The following is an 18,608-nucleotide window of genomic DNA, read 5'->3' as shown; positions in this document are numbered from 1 at the left end:
AAGCAATTGCCCTTCATAGCACATGCACAGCGAGGCTTGAGGGAGAGTGCCACGGTTGCGGGATGTTAACTACCTCGCCTGGTATGCAGGATGTCGTGGGTTCAATTCCGACCCTGATGCCTGTATATTTGGAGTTTGCATGTGCTCCCCGTGATCACGTGGATATTTATCCAGGTCATCCGGTTTTCCCCTCCACATTTGGAAACACGCGTTTAGGGTATTTGGCTGCTATGAATTTCCACGTGATAAGCCACTTCGTTGAGCTATCATTTGTGGCCAGGTCGCTTCTGAAAAAGTTACACAGCTCAGTGGGCCAGTAAAATACATTTTTTAAAATAATTTACAATTTCTATAAAAGTTGGGGGACATTCCCCGAAACGTTGCTTATTAAATGTGTTTTTCATTTTAAGGCCACAGTGTGTGTCATTGATGAAAGTGTCAAATGTTTTGTTTTTGTTATTTGTGCTTGTGCACCACTGCCAACACAGCAGCAGCATCACCAAATCACCATCATCACGTGAACTCCGGTCATCATCACAGCAGTGGCTTTTGGCTGTCCATCGGACCAACACATTCAACGCATCGCACGCTTTCAGATGCGCTTCTGTGGCCGTCTGGAACGCTCTTCCTTTCAATATTAGGAAGCCACCGGAGCTATGCACTTTTCAATCCTCTAGATTGAAAAATCATTTATTTAAAACTGTTGATTGCGTTGAGTTTGTTGTCCTTCCCCGCGCCTCCGATTAGTACGACTGGCTATGTACAGTGCGAAAGAAGTTCAACAGCCATACGCATGATTTGTGTGCACCTATATGTGCACGTGTCGTGTGCGCACGCTCGTATATTCCTCCACGTGTGTTTTCACCTCCGTTTAAGAACTCGTTCGTTTCCAGCCAATGCCGCTGCTGCTGCTTCTGCAACAGGTGATAATGATGATTGCTGCTGCAACAGGTAATACACAACGATAACAATTTATAATTTTAAGAGCACCTTGGAAAGTCGCGGTGGTGCTGGACTCGGTGACACGAAGTGGGACCACTTCCTCAGCAGCTGCCTTGGGCGAGGCAGCTTTAGAATGAAAGGAAGTGCATTGTCACCAATTCCCAAGGCTATCCCGTTTCCCCCCACGCGCAGCTGTGCCTCTGCAGGAGCGCTCGTGACACGGGAGGCAGTGTGTGGGGGGAGGGCAATGGTGGTTGTTGGTGGTAGTGGTGGTGGTGGTAGAGGGGAGGCTTCTGAACGCCGCGCCCCGCATGTCCTGCTGGCAAATCCGGCGTGGCGCCTGGCGCTTGCGATCGGGATGGAGGCACAAGTGCGGTCGCGGCGGTGGCCTGCTAGGGTCGGTGGCCGACCGCGAGGCCGCACGGTGTAGCACGTCGGACGGTGGTTTTACAGCCGCGGCGAGGAGGGCGCACGGAGCCGAGGGTCGCCCGCCACCTTGTACGCGGAGACCGAAAGCCCGGACGGGTTTCTGAAGTCAGCGTTCGGTCTATTATTATTATCAAACTTGCTGTGAAGTTATACTCAGGGGTTGGAATTGGAATTACATCACGAGGGGAGGTATGTGTGTTCTGAGCGGAGAGATGCTATCACTTTTTGTTCGTACCAGGGGTGGAGTGACCCCCAAAAGAGGTTTATTTTCTAGGGCATGTAGAGAGAAAAGCCACGTGTTAGAAGCAATTCCTTTGTTATGGCTTTTTCATAATTAACAAAAATAAGTAGTAGATAATAAGTATTCATAATCAACTTTTTGGGTTAGATCGCGTTATTTATAAATGTGTCGTAACCCTCCACCACCCGACACGGCCAATCAGTAAAAAAAGTGTCACGTTGACAAAAGACAAATAGTTCACTACTTTAGCCCACCGGTGTGTTGAAGCGTGAAACCACAACATTTACAGTTTTTGAGTTTGACGTTTCGCTGTAAATGTTGCGGTTTCACTCTTCAACACACCGGTGGGCTAAAGCAGTGAACTATTTGTCTTTTGTCAACGTGACACTTTCTTGCTGATTGGCCGTGTCGGGTGGTGGAGGGTTACGACACATTTATAAATAACGCGATCTAAACCCAAAAACGTTGATTATGAATAATATTGGTCGCGAAAGCCTACGTGTTAAACTGAGAAAATGAGTATATATACTGGGTGGTGATGAAACCAATGACTGGGTCTTCGATTTGCTGGCTGATAGAGAGGCGTGGCCAGCGCAGTTCAGCCAGAACAGAGGAGAGAGTTCACACTCTTGCGTGTGGGAACCTTACAAGTTAGCGGAAAGTTTGGGGAGGGAGGGGGAGATAAGGAAAAAAAGATGAATCCGTGATTCCATCCGGTACGCAGTCACAGGGCTCAAATTCGCACTCCCACCGGGGCGTTCCAGCCCGTTTCCACCGCTGCAAATACTGAGATAAAGCAGCACACAACACTGGTAACCAGATCGGAGTACACATACAGAGCGAGGGATACCGAGGGAATGTAGGTAATCTGTCCATTGCACGTGACTAATGAGCCAGGTGCCAAGACCAAACACTTCTCAGGCTCGATAAACTCACTGTCGAACAAATAATATATTTAATTTTTTGCTCCTGGGTAGTAAGTGTTATTTCCTAATTGCTTATGCCTCAAAAGTACAGAAAATGGCTATTGTTCCCCACAAACTTTGCTTTTGTGACCAGAACAGTGATAGTTTGAAATTTACCTATTTTCAATGAGAAAACGCGGTGTGCATTTGTGTCATTCCGTCACGTAAAGTCCTGGTCACAAAAGCAAAGTTTGTGGGGAATAATAATAGCCATTTTCGATACTTTTGAGGCATAAGCAATTAGCAAATAACACTTAACACCCAGGAACAAAACTCGTGTTCTTGCCCTGTCCCGTGGCGACCTAGCGCACCTTCTCTAGGACTGGAACGAGAGCCGAACGGTGGTGCACTCGTGTCTCCCGAAAGCAGCGGAACGTGTTTGCTGGGACACACCGGCGGGGTCACCGTCTTTTCCACCGATGGCCCAACCCGGACGTATTCTCTCGGCCAGGATTAGGTCGATCAACAACTGCGCAGCAAAAGCTGTGATAACGTTCAATACAAATAACCGGGAAACCAGATCTCGGTACAAATACAAACACGGAGCCAACCGTTTTCTAATTTAGGTAATTTGTCGATGATACGTCACACGCATCATCGTGCCACTACTAAACACTCACAGTCTAGAGCGGCGTTTCTCAAACTCTGTTGGCACGTGGACCACTCAGCCCCCCACCTCCTGTTTACAAAACAAATTAACTTCTCTCTCTCTCAAAATACCAGTCGCAAAATTATTCTTTTTTTTTTTGGGGGGGGGGGGGGCATTTAAATCTTAGGGTAAGGGTAGTATATAGTCAGGGAAGTTTACCTAACTTCATTTTGAAATGAAATATCATTCGTAAAATATCAATGTCCGAAACAAAAAGTAAATAAACGTCACCACCATTTTTTTCTTCTTGGTTCTTTCGGTAAAGTCACGTAGAAGGAAAATAATAAAATAAAATAAACATAATAAAATGATTCTCACGACGTTTGGGCCACAACGCAAACAGCCGTCCTCAGGTGAAGAACAGGTATGTCGGGAAGACAGCGTCTGAATGTGAATCCCTGCAGTCACGAAAGCTTTAAATCGAAAGTCGCTACCATTGTTGTCCAGATCGCCGGGGACCACTCACTGGCGGTGACCGCACTCTGAGATTCGCTGCTCGAGACCCATTCCCGTTGCCAGCCTGCACGCGTTCCCCCATCCTGCTGGAGCCGAATTGTCAACTCAAGTCTCCTGAAACTCGAAGATACTGCCGGGATATACGGGGCCTGCCACCCTTTACACTGGAGGCCTAACCAAGACGGCGCTCGCTCGACACGATTACCGAAACTGTGCAGGATACTGGGGCCGTCCATAAATGACGTCACGCGATTTTGTACGATTTTTGACCCCCCCCCCTCGTCACACGGCATCACGAAAAGTTAGACCCCCCCTCAAACATGACGTCACAAAGCTCTGCCCCCCCCCCCCCAAACCATGTTTCCATTTTGAAAATAAAACATGCTTCAAATCGCTTTAAACTATTGTCATTGTAGTAGTGCGTATTTAATGTGGCGCTGCACTCTGATGTTATAGCAGAAAACATTTATCAAAAAGTAAATTTAATTAAGTAGAACGTGTTGTCTATATTTATTTAAAGTTGCGCATTTTGATGTGACGTCACATTTCTCAAACACCCCCCTCGTCACACATCGTCACAAATGTCTGACTCCCCCTCCCCGCAATTGCGTGACGTCATTTATGGACGGCCCCACTGGCTATGTGCGGTGCGAAATAAATTCCACACCACGCACCAGGTTCAACGCAGCAGAACCGGTACCAAATCTCGAAACAAATCAATTCCTGCCGCCTGTACTGCACAAGCTCCTGAATTCTGGACTCTGCCGAGTCAAACCCCAATGTAGAGTCCCAGCTGTTCGGGTCAAGCCCCAATGTAGAGTCCCAGCTGTTCGGGTCAAACCCGGGACAGGTGGCAACTCCTTTTACAAAGTGTTGCTGCAATAGTGCTCACCACTCCACCCCACCACCTACCACCCTTGAAGTGGCTGGCTCACATGGGGCATTTGCACGTCCTCAATGTTGTGCCTGAGAAATATAAACGAGCGGAATAATCTGGTCTTTGATCTTTGTGCGCTCTCGTCAGAGGAGTGTCGTTTTGCTCTGACCAGCTTGGGGCCAGAACAAACTCAACCCAACGAAGGTGAAGGAACACACAGGAACATGTAGGAACACACAGGAACACACAAGAGATAAAGATCCGCACCCCACATAGCCTTGCGAACATTCGCGGCAAGTGCTGTTTACGAGCACCTATGAAGGCTGGCACGGTACACGCGGGGGTGGGTGGCCAACACCACGCCCAAGCCGCCTTTGCCTCCCCAGTGGAAATGTTTACACATTCCACCTGACGCTCAGAGGACGAGTCGTCCTCTCGGAGCCTCTGGACCGGTTCAGATGATCGTCACCGGCGTTGGCCGCGAGCGGGAATCGAACGTGGGCCGCCGGGTTCATAGGCGCAGTGCGCTCGCCGCTACACCACCGCTCCCCGCCAACAACACCAACAATAGTCGCCTTTCATCACTGAGTGGTGGTGACATCAACACGGTGCTTGTGCCAGGCCAGATGAACTTTGAGGTGTGGGAAGGGTCGCAGCTGGCTGGGGATCACAGGACAGGCCCCGGTGTTATAGACCGACTGAGATGACTGAAAGACGCACCACCACATTTGTACGTACAGTACAGCATTTGTCTGTGTGTGTGTAGTGCGTGTGTGTGTGTAGTGCTTGTGTGTGTGTAGTGTGTATTGCGTGTGTGTGTGCCAATATATATGTTGGGAGTGGTAGTGTAGCGGTTAGTGCACTGCTACAAACCCGGAGAATCGAGTTCGATTCCCGCTCACGACCACTGAGAGCGGCGAATAAATAAACCGGACCAGGGCCTCCTCTAGGTCGACTTGGCCTTAAACGAGTCCCTGGAACAGTGTGTGAACACCAGCACTGGGGAGACAGTGGCGGTGTGGTACTGGCCACCCACTCCATGTGAGCAGTGCCACCCTTCATAGGGGGCTCTCTAACAGCACTTGCCCCAACAGGGGATCTTCGCCATTTTGTCTTATCGTGTGTATGTGTATATATATGAAACCACATATACACAGAAAGACAAAGATCCCTCCCCCCACCCCGCGCATATGAAGGTCGTCACGGCCCCCGAGGGAGAGGGTGGCCAACACCACCCCGGCCGCCTTTGTCTTTACACAGCACACCAGGGACTCATGTGAGGCCGTCTCGACCCTCATGGAAGTCGAATGATTGGTGCAGATCATCGTCACCGATGTTGGCTGCGAGCGGGAACCGAATTGGTTCGCCGGGTTTGTAGCGCAGACCCGCTAACCGCTGCACGACCGCTTTAACACGCAGGCTTTCGTGACCAATATTATCCATGTAAGGGGTTTTTGGGTTAGAAAGCGTAAAATATAAACGTGTCGTTAAACCCACCAGCACCCGGACAATTAGCAAGGTTTGTCGCGTAAACAATCATCAGTCTAAATTTTTATTTGCTTGTGTTGCAGTCGAAAGGTCGCGAGAATTTTATTGTTTTATATTTTAATACATTTAATTGTTTTATTATTTCCCTTCTACGTGACTTTACCGAAAGAACCAAGAATAACAATCAGTCTGTCCGCCTGATGATGCTGGTTGTAATTACTGGCGAAGCGTCGTACTCGAATTGTAAATGTTGTGGGTTTACTCTCCAGCACACCTCTGTGCTGAACTAGTAACGAATTGGCACGTTCTGTTTACGTCACAAACCTTACTAATCGGCTGTGCCGGGTGGTGGCGGGTTTAACGACACAACATTTATATATTTACGCGATCTAACCCAGGACCCTCTATTACATGCACACGACCGCTCTCCACTAACAGACACACACAGATACTCTACAAAGACACACAAACTATCCGACACGCACAGATACACTTACTGACGTTGGCATGTGGTGAAGGTGGAAGCGGGTCAGGGGTGGAGAGGCTCTGTGTGTGTGTGTGTAGGGGGTAGCAGCCGCTGGGAGATTACCAGGGAGTGGTCCAGGAACTCTTCCTGCTCCTCCTTGGACCTCATTTGTCGAGATGCGGCGACGATACCGAGATCGGAGTGGACAGCCTTGTTATGACAGTAAGGCGGCGATCTGGTCTAGATTTGAAGTTTTCGTGACAGCAAGGATCCATACTCTTTGGTTGTTTCGGTAAAGTCACGTAGGTGAAAACAACATAAACAAGAAAACAACTCAATTAAATCACGACGTTTCGGAAGCAACACAAGCCTCCGTCATCAGGTGTGACTGATCCAGCAAAATTACACACGCTACAGTCATTTTGCTGGAGCAGTCGTGATTTAATTTAGTTGTTTTCTTCTTTATGTTGTTTTCACCTACGTGACTTCACCGAAAAGAAACACCCAAAGAGTAAGGCGATCTGTGTCAACAAGACTGGAGCATCAGGGTGCATGGAGTGAGGCAGCCAAGCGGCTTCTAACCCGGAAGATTTATACTGCTAGGAACCTCCTGGTTACACCAGCCCACAGGGGATTATTGTGTCCGTCCGTCCATCCATCGTGCATCAAAAATGGGAGGGGTGGGGCTGGGTGGAGAGGAGAGGGTAGGGAGGGGCTGGGTGGGGAGGGGCTGGTCACCCCGTGGTGCCCTTATAAAACTCAACGTTTAACCTACTCACGCCGGCTTGTGCCCGCCCTCACAGTCGGGCATATTTGCGGAATAAACCACGCCGCCGTTGACCCTGGCCATTGACCGAGCAACCCAACGTTCCTACCAGCTCCCTCCGCAGGAATGTGTTAGCCTTGGGGTATTAAATCATAGCGGGATGGCGTGGAAATGGGCTTGGGTGACATGAACCGAGGAGTATATGGTGAAGTTTATCAGGAGACCAGAGATTAGGTTATCGGGAGACCAGGGAGGGATGCACGGCCAGATTATAGAGAGTGTTGAGCCGGTGGGATGAAGTGGAAAACCACGGAGGAGGATGAGAAATGTTTCAGGCTGCAACCTTTGAACACGACTCGAAGTGAATTGAATGTCCCAGCAATTCGTTCGTAGCAATGATAGATTGCCACACAGACACAATATAAGTGGGCACACACACGTTCAGTCAGTTGGCAGATCGCGTGTGGTGACGTCAAGTGTGTTGCAATCCCACCTCTTCCAAGACGTTTGGGCAACGTGGAACAGAAGGCCAAATGCCCTCTGCAGAGGCAAAATCTAAAGCTTCTCCTCGTGGGAGGACCTTACACCAGCAGTGGTATGAGCAGGACATTTCAGGGCTGCACCTTTATCCGTTTCAATGTTTACACTTCTACACACGCAAGTAAATACACAAATACACACACATGCCATACATGTGCACATGCATACATAAACTACATAGTGTACAAAACATACAACATACATTATGCCTTATAATGCTCATACAAAGACACAGGCCCTCCCCCCATATATTCTTTAAACTGTTGGGGAAAGTGCTATTAGCGAGCACCTCTGAAGACCAGCACAGCACATGAGGGAGTGGGTGGCAAACACCACGCCCGGCCGCCTTTGTCTCCCTAGTGCTGACGTTTACACACCACAACAGGCACTCATTTAAGGCTGAGTCGACCGAGAGGAGGCCCAGGACCGGTTAAAATAATCGACACCAGCGTTGGTGGCCGTGAGCGGGAATCGAACTCGGGTGGCCGGGGTTCGTAGCATAGCGCAGCGCTAATCGCTACACTACTGCACGCACAAACGAGTGGGTATATAATTAATGCTGAAAGCAGCCGTCTTGCTCCAGTCCAGGTATAATATGCCAAATTGTCCAGGATTATAAAACGCACATTGTTCCTGCTGTGTTTTCAAACAAAAGTTAGGGGTGCGTCTTGCAACCACGTGTGCGTGTGTCGAGGGCTCGTTCAGGACGCTACTGGGCAGTTGGAGGCAGTCGCCCTCCAGAGGAGCGACGCTCACAACAACGAGCGGAGCGCCGGGCGGATAAAATACAGGAAGTTGGCACAGTAGGGGGTTACAGCTGGTGCATCTGCTAGTCGTCTGAGTCAGCCAACCATGGCACCTGGGTCTGTCCCGTGACCTCCTGTCAGCGAGCCGTCGACACTTCACGTGGTAGCCCCAAAGTGCACCTGGGCTGGCACAGGCACCGTGGTGACGTCACAGTCACTGAGTGGCGAATGGCGGCTATGGGCATTGGATCAGATTTGTACAACTTTATTGACACCAGGCACAAGTTTGGGGCGCTTCTTACTTTCTGGGGCATCTTATAATCGAGAGATTATAGCACTCAAAGTTAAATGTCACGTGAAACATTTGGTAACGTATCTGGTGGATCCCTGATTTTCACACTCCAAGTGATGAATAAGAGACATCCCCCCTGTAACGCTGTTCAGTGTCCACTGCACGCGGCAATGTGGATGCTGACATCATAACAAAATTGGACTTAAAAAGCGCTCTTCATCCACAGATCACAGAGCACTGAAACAAAATACGGGTAAATAAATATAAAACACAACAAGTATAAAAACACATCGATTAAAATTACTAATAATTATAACAAAAGGAGGGCAAGGGCCTGAAAATGAACTTTGGTGAAGAAAGCCTTCTTCACTGGGAATGTTTTTGGTGGCCCATGGGTGGTGTGCGCTCGCCGCTGAGGTTAGTGGTGGTTTGAATGCGGCAGGCGCTCTGCTCTCCCTGGTTGTAACCCAGAGGTCGCAAACGGGTTTTGATTCCTTACCCGTACCCGGCCGCACCAGGGTCGCAAACGGGTACCCGTACCCGGCCGTACCCGGCCGTACCCGTACCCTACCCGTACCCGGCTGGGTACGGGTAGGGTACGGGTATCGGGTAACTGATTGTGACCTCTGGGATGAAGCCATGTTGCAGGCGCGGGTGGGTTGATTCTAGGAACTTGAGTAGTGAGAAGAGACAAGACGTTGGGAAATGAGTGACAAACAGCTACTCACCAGTGACTCACGGCCTACCCGTATCCGTACCCGGCCGCACCAGGGTCGCAAACGGCTACCCGTACCTGTACCCGGCCGGGTACGGGTAGCCAGGTATCGGATAGGGTACGGGTATCGGGTACCCGGTTGCGACCTCTGTTGTAACCACACAAAGCGCAGACTCACTCGGCACGTTAAAGATCACCGGGCGCCACTCGGCCCATTGTCCCGCCGGGCGTCGCGGTCAAAATGTGCCACATTTTACAAAAGTACAAACCCGCTAGTGACTCAATTTGGTAAACCCACAAAGTAAAATCGTTGCCGACTGCCAGACCATGATCCGTGTGTGAACGTCGCGGATTCTTTCGCAGTTGCCCTGCACCATCAGATTGGCGCAAATACCAAATGTACGCAGTGCCGGATGAAGCTAGTGTGGGGTCTGTGTAATACGGTATAAAGGGGCCCTAAATATAAAACACGTAAATATTAAAACATTAATTTTAAACTTGCATAATGAAATAATTGTATTTTTTCATTTTCTATACAGCCAGATAATATGACAAATCGCTAACCTTAAACACCCAGTCGTTCATACAAGTTGAAGGCGGTATAGTACTATAGCAATAGTGCAAGTGCAGAATCACTGAACCGGAATTGATAGCTTGAAAGGATTCTAGATTTGAAGTTTTCGTAACTGCAAGGACCCATACTCTTTGGTTCTTTCGGTAAAGTCACGTAGGTGAAATTAAAAAGTAAAAAATAAGCTTGAAAGGAGTTCGGGCAGGGTCCTTGAAAGTGCGGGGCCCGTAGCATTTGCAGCTACTTTTGCTACGAGGATAATTCCGGCACTGAATTTACGGAAGCATTAATGATTAGAAAGAGTCTAATAAAAATAAAAATGCACAATTCACTCGACCCTCTCCCAACTGGTGTCAAATCACCCACAAGCCCCAGGCAGTCAGCTGGGCTTGCCAGTCACCACCAACTCGGCCTGGCACAAGCTCAATGTGCTCGCAAGCGCTGCGCGCGGGCTGAGGTCATTCCAAATGTGGCTCCGTAAAAGTGCGCGCGTGCACACACACCCCACCCCACCACTCCCCTTGATAGGAATCATTTCCATTCAAGATAACACTTCGTTTCCCGCCCATGTAAGCATTGCGTGAGCAGCGGTGGTTATAATTGTTGTGCCGTGCAAGGATTACGGGGCCGTCCATAAATGACGTCACGCGATTTTGGACGATTTTTGACCGCCCCCCCCCCCCCCTCGTCACACGGCGTCACAAAAAGTCAGACACCCCCCCCCTCAATAATGACGTCTCAAAACATCGCCGGTGATAGCGCTTTCTTTAGAAACCTATAGATGAAATTGTATCGAGTGCAATAGCTGACAATTGCCCTCGGTGTTGTTACTGACGGATAAACGGCCAACGTAGCAGCAGCAGCACCACAAAAACATTTATATGCATTCAGCCGTGACACAAAACACAAGCTACAGTGGAAGAAGAGTAGGCCAAACACCCTCGAGAGGGGCTATATTGGGCCGATTATTACCAAAATCATTGATGGCCTCACTAAACCAGTTTGTTCCCTCCCGGACTTACCATCGTCCGAGTCCATGCTAACAATGCCTTTCAAGTTTGGGCACGCTTTTCGCCCCTGATGATTGGTAAACACTTCCCACGTGAAGCTGTTCGCACACATTCCAATTAAGGAAGGGCGTCAACTACAACCGGTGCTTCCCATCTCGTGTGAGAAACACAAAGACAAAGGTCCCCCAGATAGCCTTGGACAGACTGTCGGAGCAAGTGCCCTTAGCGAGCACCTATGAAGGCCGGCACGGCACATGAGTGGGGTGGATGGCCAGCACCACGCCCGACCGCCTTTGTCTCCCGATGCTGATGTTTACACACCGCAGGACCGGTTCAGATAATTATTCACCGATGTTGCCCATAAGCGGGAATCAAACTCGGGTCACCGGGTTCGTGGTGACCCGAGATTCGCCACTGCTCCCCCGCGTTGTGAGAAACGCACGCACACACACACACGCGCACACGATCTGTAATCGTGATCTGAACGGGACACACTGGCACACTTTGAGACATCCTGCCCTAAGATGCCGCCCCCATTGTGAAAACCTCCACGCGGTACCATTCGCTGCGGAGTTTCTAGGATCGCCACCACGCTGCGCTTTCAGACGCGCTTCTGCCGTTGTCTGGGACGCCCTTCCTTCCGATATCAGCAAGCCGCTGGTGCTATGCACTTTTAAATCATCATCGAGATTGACAAACACATTTATTTAGAACTGATTTTTGTGTTTAGTTTGTTGTCCTTTCTCCACACCTCCGATCAGGATGGTTGGCTACGTACGGTGCAAAAGAAGTTCAACATACATGCAAAGCAGACCTTGCACTACCCTCCCACGTGACCCTCCTGGATCTGCACCTCTCAAAATCCTGCGATGTGACAATCCACCCAGCACCTGCATATGGAACTGGTTTCATCGCTCCATCTCCCATGAGTGGACGTCTTCTCAACATTTGTTCCATTCCTCAGATGGATACTCGCCACGGTGGCTAGGAGATGTTAACTACCTCGCCTGGTGTACTGGTCGTGGGTTAGATCCCGACCCTGACGCCTGCTGCTGTATATTTGGAGTTCGCGTGTCTCTCATCATCATCACGGTGCCTAGGAGCTGTTAACTACCTCGCCTGGTGTACAGGAGGTCGCGGGTTAGATCCAAACCCTGACGCCTGCTGCTGTATATTTGGAGTTTGCGGTGTCTCTCTCTCTCATCATCATCACGGTGGCTAGGAGATGTTAACTACCTCGCCTGGTGTACAGGAGGTCGTGGGTTAGATCCCGACCCTGACGCCTGCTGCTGTATATTTGGAGTTTGTGTGTTTCTCTCCCCGCGGTTGCGTGTGCTCCAGTTTGTCCCTCCAAATTTTGATCATGCGTTCAGACTATTTGGCAGCCATACATTTCCACGTGATAAGCCACTTCATTGACCTATCACGTGTGGCCAGGTCGCTTCTGAAGAAGAGCTCCACAGCTCAGTAGGCCTCTCCTGGTAAAGTACTTTTTGTTAAGTTTTCGCTTCGATTCATCATTATTCCTAGCACAAAATGCATTAAAAAAATATCCAGTGCACGGTGATTGTGGTCAACCAGAATGGAATACGGAACATGTAACGGACTCAAACACACGAAGCAGGAGGAGGAGGAGGCATCGTCAACAGCGATGGACAACACCGCTGCTGCTGATGATGAAATCGTCTGGCTCGGCCACCTTGGTGTGGGATTCCAGTTGCTCAACATCAACGTCAGCCACACGAAGACGACTGTCCACCACCAAGTAGACTGGCCAAAGAGCTGGACACAGGCAACGTGCTGTGACGCTCAACAACGAGCCATCATCATAAGTGGCGACGAGTCGGCCTTCACGATTGCCTGCCCACTCTGCAGCGATGTGTTGGCGAGTCGTGTGTGGATGGGAGCCAAGCAAAGAATGTTGTCCACAGGCTCAGTGCAGTCTCCTGGGTGACGGAGAGAGAGAGTCCTTTCCGTGAGGGTTGGAGTCCTGCATCAGGGTCGGAGTCCTGGGTGAGTATGAGCCAAGGCGGTCGTCATTATAATATATATGCTCAAAATGTCCCCCCGAATATATTGCTATAAAATAGATTTCTGTTTATATGATTGTGGTTATGGTTGTATTTTATAAATCCCTAATCTCTGCCATTACATACAATGAAACAAGAAAAGGTAAAAAAACAGAGCAATGTAATACAATACACTATTAGACATTATTGTTAAACATAAATAAAAAGTCCATCCTATGTGTTAGTGAATTTTTAAATTATTCGAGGCAGGAAATGGCTGGAAATTCGTTTTCAAATTTAGATTTTTTTTTCTGAGGGGGGGGGGGACCCCCAGACCCCCTGGAAGATTTGGTCCCCCCCAATGTTGACTCCATTGCTACGGCCTTGGTATGAGCGGTAGGCCTGGGCTATGTACGCACGCTGGAACTTCTTTCGCACCGTACGTAGCCAACCGTGCTAATCGGAGGTGCGGGGAAATGTTAACTAAACACAAAATGCAGTTCAAAAGAAAAAATTTAGTTTCCAATTTACATTTAAAAGCGCACAGCTGCAGCGGCTTTCCAATATCGGGAGAGAGGGTTCCAGACGGCCACAGAAGCGCGTCTGAAAGAACGCGGTGACAGGCGCCTTTGTTCGATGGCCAGCCAAATCCCACTGCTTCGAGGATGACCGCAGTTCGCGTGGTGGTGGTGGTGGTTTATGCTCCTTGATGAGACCAGCGAGGTATCGTGGTTCACTTTTGAGGCGAGCGCTTTGTGTGTGTAACGAGTGCGACACACCTCCGATGATGGTTGGCTACGTACGGTGCGAAAGAAGTTCAACATACATGCAAAGCAGACCTTGCACTTACCCTCCCAAGTGACCCTCCTGTATCTGCACCTGGAAGCCAACGCGGCTTGGCGAGCACTGGACGGGCACGGTCGGATCTGCGTCGGGCTGGGAGTGCGTGCCGGTTCGAGTCCTTGGGGGAGGTGCGGGTTAAGAGTCCTGGGAGAGGGTGAGCTCCCGAGCCGTCGAACCTACGTTGAGCAACAACCATTCGTGGCCAGGTCGCTTCCGTAAAAGAAGCTAAAAGCTCAGCGGACTTTACCTGGTAAGATACAAAACTAAAGTGAAGTTTCACTTGAATATGTTGCAAGTGATTTGTTGACACATCCTAGACTTTGCACTCCCATCGTGTTTGTGTTTGTGTAGTTTGTTTGTCGTGACGTTCTGAGCCGCACCGACTGGACATCTGTGAGAAAGAGTCTCACAGCTCATCGGCATTCACCCCGAAGTCCAAATAAATACGCAGAGTCTGTTCCAAGTGGAAGAGAGAGAGCGGGAGAGGGAGAGAATGAGAGTTCCCACACATCGCTTCGTCCCACACTCCCACCAGAGTGCCGCGCCAGGGAAACCCACTGGGGGGGTCAGAGTCTCCCCCCACGCTCCCTCGCCACCCACTCGTCTGGGGAACATTCAATCCGGCGCCTCCAGCCACAAGGAACAACGCCGAGCCAGCACCCCCCCCGCCCCGGCTGGGCTCAAAGCGGCAACTTTACGAGCCATTTGGTGGCAATTCCACATTCCCGCGGAAGAGGCCAAGTACATCCATCGGGAAGGAGAAGTCAGGAGTCGTGTTGGCGTCCGAGAGTTGCGCTCATTGTGTCGGCCCCCGGAACAGGAGTGTTAGTCGCATGCACTCGCTCCATCGCTCGCTCGCACGCGGTGCGATCACTTGCTGTGCGCGTTGCGCATTGTTCGTGCCGCTGCGTTCACGCGCCGACAACGGCGACAAGACGCAGCGCACCGGGGACGCGACTCACCTCCATCGTGGGCGGAAGCTCCATCACTCCGCAGCGTCACCAGCAGCGCGCTCGCCACGCTCCTCGCCACCACCACCCCGCTGATTCTTCTCCGTTGTAGCAGCAGCAACTGCTGCTGCTGCTCCCTCTGTCTGCACGGTCTGGAGTCCGCTTCACCGGGGGCGGGGCCACGGCTACGAGGGCGGGGCTACAGGGCGGTTGGGGGGCGGGGCCACTGCTCTGGGGGGCGGGGCCACTTATATGTGGGCGGGGCCACTGATATGGGGGTGGGGCCCAATGTGCTAGAGGCGGGGCTACGGGCAGGGGGCGGAGCTAATTATCGGGGACAACAAAGCCGGAGGGCGGGGCTTCAGGGTCCGGGGTCGGGGTTGATGGCGGGGCTGCAGAGGTGTGGGCGGAGCTCCAGGGGCTGGTGGGAGGTGCTCCAGGCATAGGGGCGGGGCCACCGAGCTGGGGACTCCAAAGCCAAGGGCGGGGCTACAGCGCCATGGGGCGGGGCTCCGGGTGCTGTGGGCGTGGCTACGAGGCTTGGGGGCGTGGCTACGAGGCGATGGGGCGTGGCTACGAGGCTTGGGGGCGTGGTTACGAGGCTTGGGGGCGTGGCTACGAGGCTTGGGGGCGTGGCTGCGAGGCGAAGGGGCGTGGATACGAGGCTTGAGGGCGTGGCTACGAGGCGAAGGGGGCGTGGCTACGAGGCTTGAGGGCGTGGCTACGAGGCTTGAGGGCGTGGCAACGAGGCGAAGGGGCGTGGCTACGAGGCTTGAGGGCGTGGCTACGAGGCTTGAGGGCGTGGCTACGAGGCGAAGGGGCGTGGCTACGAGGCTTGAGGGCGTGGCTGCGAGGCTTGAGGGCGTGGCTGCGAGGCGAGGGAGGGTGGCCGCTAGGAGGCGGCAGTGCACGCGGCAAGCGGGATGCGACCTGGGCCCACGTGGTCAGCGGACAAAGCGATGACGCCCGCGAGTGACGAGGGCGGTCGTGGGAGCGTCGCTGCTGAGATCGCGAATGACGAGGGCGACCTGGGCAGCTCTCTTCCTCGTCGTCTCTTTCCACAAGAAACATTCACTTCGTTTCGACACAACCCGTCGGATGTGTAAACAGACACAATATATATCCATAATACAGGGTTTTTTGGGGTTAGATCGCGTTGATATATTAATGTGTCGTTAATATATTTACGCCATCTAACACAATTTTTTAAAAAAAATTATGGATGATTCTGGTCGCGAAAGCCTATGTGTTAAACTGACACAATGTGTATGTTTGTGTGGAGAGAGAGAGATGTATGAATTAAAGGAGATACATTCATTGCCTGCGTGACCTATTTTGTGAATAAATCGTGAGCATCGCAATGCAGAATGTAATGCAACTCTTTCCTACCTACCTACGGAATCACAATTGTTGCTACGTTTTGATTTCTCTTTTCCGTTATATATTGGGCAAGATAGAGTACAATATTTCATAAACTTCGTATATCCTAATATTAAATGCTAATAAGTCAACATACGGTATAAAATGACTGATCTAAATATTAAATTACGTATTTAATGTTGTCGATAAAACTACGGAATGTTTCGTCCTGTATGTATGTTGCATTTATTTCGGAGGTGCGGGGGAAGGACAAGAAACCAAACACAAAAATAAATTATACAGAAATGAGTTCATCAATCTCGATGATGTAAAAGTGCATAGCTCCCAGTGGCTTTCGACACGTGCCAGATGTTCACAGAGCTCACAACGCCGACGCCGCTGGGTTAAAAATCTTAGGTTTTTTCGGTAAAGTCACGTAGGTAAAAATAAAAATAAATAAAAGAAATAATAATAGAAATAAAATAATAAATCACGACGTTTCGGAGGCAACACAAGTCTCCGTCATCATACTCTTAGTTCTTTCGGTAAAGTCACGTAGGTAAAAAATGAAATAAAAAGTAATAAAATAAAACAATGAAAATCACGACGTTTCGGAGGCAACACAAGTCTCCGTCTAATGACGGAGACTTGTGTTGCATCACTTGATGCAGCTAATCTGGCTGTGACGGTCCCACCTGATGACGGAGACTTGTGTTGCCTCCGAAACGTCGTGATTTTCATTGTTTTATTTTATTATTTTTTATTTCATTTTTTACCTACGTGACTTTACCGAAAGAACTAAGAGTATGAATCCTTGCAGTCACGAAAGCTTCAAATCTAGAATCTCCGTCATCAGGTGGGACCGTCACAGCTAAATCTACTGTATCTTGCCAACAATCTTCACCGCCATACAGCAGTGGAAGCACTAATGTTCTGCAGCTGCCCGCAGGCTCGTTATTGTTCGGCCCAGTGCATTGTGGGTTGCCTGGTTCATTCATTGCAAGACACAATCCGGTGATTGTGTCCTACCAACACAATCACCTGATTGTGTTGACAAGACAGCAATAGAGGCAACACGCAATGCGCTGCACCGATGCAGAGAAAGCGTAAGGGGGCGCCACGATGGTGAGATGTTATTTCGGTCGCCCAGAATGTAGGAGGTCGTGCGTTCGATCCCGACCCCGACCCTGACGCCTGCTGCTGTATATTTGGAGTTTGAGTGTCTCTCTCATCATCATCACGGTGGCTAGGAGATGTTAACTACCTCGCCTGGTGTGCAGGAGGTCTGACGCCTACTGCTGTATATTTGGAGATTGCGTGTCTCTCTCATCATCATCACGGTGGCTAGGAGATGTTAACTACCTCGCCTGGTATACAGGAGGTCGTGGGTTCGATCCCGACCCTGACGCCTGCTGCTGTAGATTTGGAGTTTGAGTGTCTCTCTCATCATCATCACGGTGTCTAGGAGATGTTAACTACCTCGCCTGGTGTACAAGTGGTCGTGGGTTCGATCCCGACCCTGACGCCTGCTGCTGTATATTTGGAGTTTGCTTGTCTTTCTCTCCGTGGTCGCGTGGATGTTTCTCCGGGTCCTCTGGTTTGTCCCTTCACAGCATCACGCGTTTAGAGTATTTGGCTGCTATAAAATTTCCACGTGATATAAACCACTTCTTTGAGCCATCATTTGAGACCAGGTTGCTTCTGAAAAAGAGCGATAATGCTCAATGAGCCTTAACATAAAACATTCATTGTTTTTATTGGACAGCTCCCTCTCGCACACTGTAGACCAGTGCAGAGAAAGCCTGTTTTCCGCTGATATGTTAATGATAATAATACTAATTTACATTGTAAAGCGCATTTCATCCATAGGGTCCCAATGCGCTGTGCATGAAAAGGAGGAAATAAAGAGAGCCAGGGTGAACGGGGAGAACGAGGGCGTGAAAAGCAACGTAAAGAGGTGAGTTTTCAAGACGCGATCATGTCGTTGATAACAAGGTTTGGAGACTGTACTTGTGTGTATCTGTGTATGTTTAGGTGCCTGAGTCGGGTAATCTTCCTTTTTGAACCAGTAAAGCCGTGCTTGCTGAATTCAATAATGTTCAAGACATTGCATTGAGACTCTCATATCCATTAAGTGCCTGCTATTTCCTGCCAGTAACGTCTTCATCACAAACACCTGTCGGGTGATTGCCACGATGCACCCTTTGATGTAACGAGGCGCGCTTCTTTCAAACTGCACGACATTCAAAATGTCGACAAAATACGTCTTCACTTTGACCCACAAAAATAAAAAA

The 18,608-nt window shown here is 50.1% G+C and overlaps 1 protein-coding gene across 1 annotated transcript in view; it reads right to left on the bottom strand.

The window, feature by feature from the left end:
* LOC133353950 (lysophosphatidic acid receptor 6-like) overlaps positions 1 to 15,101 on the bottom strand; it is a 39,702-nt gene extending 24,601 nt beyond the window's left edge. Inside the window, exon 1 of the mRNA XM_061570479.1 lies at positions 14,968 to 15,101. The gene's annotated coding sequence lies outside the window, so the exon portion shown is untranslated. The remainder of the gene's footprint in view (positions 1 to 14,967) is intronic.
* Between the last annotated feature and the right edge of the window lie 3,507 nt (positions 15,102 to 18,608).

This window comes from Lethenteron reissneri, chromosome 45 (genome assembly GCF_015708825.2).
Source record: "Lethenteron reissneri isolate LAM-NWPU_2019-01 chromosome 45, ASM1570882v1, whole genome shotgun sequence".
Lineage (NCBI taxonomy): Eukaryota > Metazoa > Chordata > Hyperoartia > Petromyzontiformes > Petromyzontidae > Lethenteron > Lethenteron reissneri.
Note: the sequence above shows the minus strand (reverse complement) of the source record. Positions and strands in the feature narration are given on the sequence as shown.